Genomic DNA, 3025 nt, shown 5'->3' with positions numbered 1-3025 from the left:
TATAAATAATAATAATAATAATATCTTTATAGGGCCAGAGAGATGGGTCAGTGATTAAGTGCATTTGTTGCTCTGGAAGAGGACCCAGGTTTGGTTCCCAGCGTCCACATGGTGGTTCCCACCTTTTGTAACTCCAGTTCCAGGAGATCTGATGCCCTCTTCTGACCTCTGCAGGCACCAGGCACAAATGTGGAGCAGGCAGGAGCCGGGCGGGCGGTGGTGGCCCACGCCTTTAATCCCAGCACTCCAGAGGCAGAGGCAGGCGGATCTCTGTGAGTTTGAGGCATGTGTGTGTGTGTGTGTGTGTGTGTGTGTGTGTGTATACAGGCAGGCAAAATACTCATACATATAAAGTGAAAACTAAAATTAAAAAAACTTTTAAAAAAAGGTATTTTCTAAGAGTATGAAGGAAAATGCAATGGTGACCTTTTTTATGCAAATTCTCTTGGTAGAAAGTTGGTTCGGCCTTACTTAATTGGGACTCAGGGGAAATGGTTATGCCTCATATTATCTGAAGTTCAGTAATTGAACTAATATGATTTTTCAGATACCTGCCAGGGAAATACTAATGCAGGTGGATTAAATAATACAGCGCAATTTTGTTTTTGCCTTAGTGTTGCAAAATGAAACAAATGAATTAGAAATCACTAGTTGTTAGGGAATGTTAGCATTCAGACCCAGCCTTGGGGGCCGCCCAGCATCCTGACGCCATCTTAAATAAAGTCCTCTTTAAGAGAAAACCCCTCCCCTTTCTTCCTTCCTCTCTTCCTCTCTTTCCATGAGGCTGCCACACACCTCCAGTTTCTTCCCCCCTTTTCTCTCCCCTCCCCCATTAATAATAAACTAATAAACTTTCAGGTTGGGGATTTAGCTCAGTGGTAGAGTGCTTGCCTAGCAAGCGCAAGGCCCTGGGTTTGATCCTCAGCTAAAAAAAAAAAAAAAAAAAAAAAAATTTTCCCATGGATGTTAGTTATGTCTGCATGGTGTGAGTAACTTTCCACTGTGCCACATCATCACCACTGGCCATGTCAGCATGGTGACTACCTCCCCTACTGTGGAGCACCGTGGTTCACACCCACCAAGACCACCTCAGGCCCTCAGGCTGTTTTACCACACTAGTTGAGGACTGTTTCCTGTTGTAGTCTAGAATCTTTTGGGGGTGTTGTGACAGAGCCAGATAGTACAGAGTTTCCTCAGTGTTGTATTCTTGCAGAGGCCATTTCAGGCAGGTTTAACTAGAATTTGAACTCCTTGATGGGGAATCCCATGGAAAATAAAATTGCCCCTCTCTTCTGTGTTAAACTCTGCAGAATCCCCTCCAGCTAACTGCTTATCTTTTTTTTTTTTGTTTGTTTGTTTGTTTTTGTTTTTGTTTTTGTTTTTTTGAGACAGGGTTTCTCTGTGCAACAGCCCTAGCTGTCCTGGAACTAGCTCTGTAGACCAGGCTGGCTTCACCCACAGAGATGCACCTGTCTCTGCCTCCCAAGTGCTAGGATTAAAGGGGCGCACCACCACTGCCCGGCTCTAACTGCTTATCTTAGCTTCTGTTAAATCTCTGGCTTACATGAAGCCCCCTGCACACCCCCACGTTTCTTCTTAAAAAACCTAGTGTTCTGGACACCTGGGGCTACACCTAGGTCCCTGAATACTTGGGTGTACTTCCATCCAGTGGGAATAAAGACTTTCAGTTGGCTCTAAACTGTGTCTGAGTGGTATTCCCTGATGGACTACCTCTAACAGTGTTAACCTTTTCTTGGACAAGATCCCCTTTCTTTTGTTCCATTTAGAAAAGACACATACATACACAGCTGCCTACAGTGGCTTAAGAATATGTTGTGAACATATGTTTAATGTATGTATACAAACTCCCAACTTTAGTTGTTTGGAATTTTTAATTAAAAAATTTAATAGTTTCTTATCTTTCCCCACTTGACAATTTATTCACATTAATCTAAATTGAGAAAAACCATATAAGAAGCCTCCATCCCCTCCTCCTTAACTTCCTGGCTTCTCTTTTCAAGACAACTAATACTTCGTTTGTTTTGTTTTTGTGGAGGAAGTGTAACTCTGTCTGAGACATTCTATAGAACTGAAGTAGGTGCATACACTTTGTTAAATTAGTTTTTTTGTATTTATACAAAGGGTAGCTTGGCCTAATACTGTTAATGTGGGGTTAGGGAGATGGTTCAATGAATTCTGCTAACAAGCAGGAAGCACCGGCTTCACTCTCTAGCACGGGGTAAAACTGGATGTGGCAAACCGAATCCAAGAACACATCAAAAAATTATCCACCATGACAAAGTAGGTTTCATCTCAGGGATGCAAGGATGGTTCAACATATAAAAATCTGTCAATGTAATACACCATATAAACAATCTGAAAGAAAAAAAACACATGATCATCTTACTAGATGCTGAAAAAGCCTTTGACAAAATCCAACACCCCTTCATGATAAAGGTCTTAGAGAGATCAGGAATACAAGGAACATTCCTAAACATAGTAAAGGCAATTTACAGCAAGCCAACAGCCACCATCAAATTAAACAGAGAGATGCTGGGCAGTGGTGGCACATGCCTGTAATCCCAGCACTCGGAGGCAGAGGCAGGTGGATCTCTGTGAGTTCGAGGCCAGTCCAGGACAGGCTCCAAAACTACAGAGAAACCCTGTCTCAAAAAACAAAAAACAAAACAAAACAAAACAAAATAAATTAAACGGAGAGAAACTCAAAGCGATTCCACTAAAATCAGGAACAAGACAAGGCTGTCCACTCTCCCCATACTTATTCAATATAGTACTAGAAGTTCTAGCTAGAGCAATAAGACAACACAAAGAGATAAAGGGGATACAAATTGGAAAGGAAGAAGTTAAACTTTCACTATTTGCAGATGATATGATAGTATACATAAGTGACCCAAAAAATTCGACCAGGGAACTCCTACAACTGATAAACTCCTTCAGTAAAGTGGCAGGATACAAGATCAACTCAAAAAAAATCAGTAGCCCTCCTGTACACAAATGATAAAAG

This window comes from Onychomys torridus, chromosome 3 (assembly GCF_903995425.1).
Source record: "Onychomys torridus chromosome 3, mOncTor1.1, whole genome shotgun sequence".
In the NCBI taxonomy this organism is placed as follows: domain Eukaryota; kingdom Metazoa; phylum Chordata; class Mammalia; order Rodentia; family Cricetidae; genus Onychomys; species Onychomys torridus.
This window is presented reverse-complemented; position numbering follows the sequence as displayed.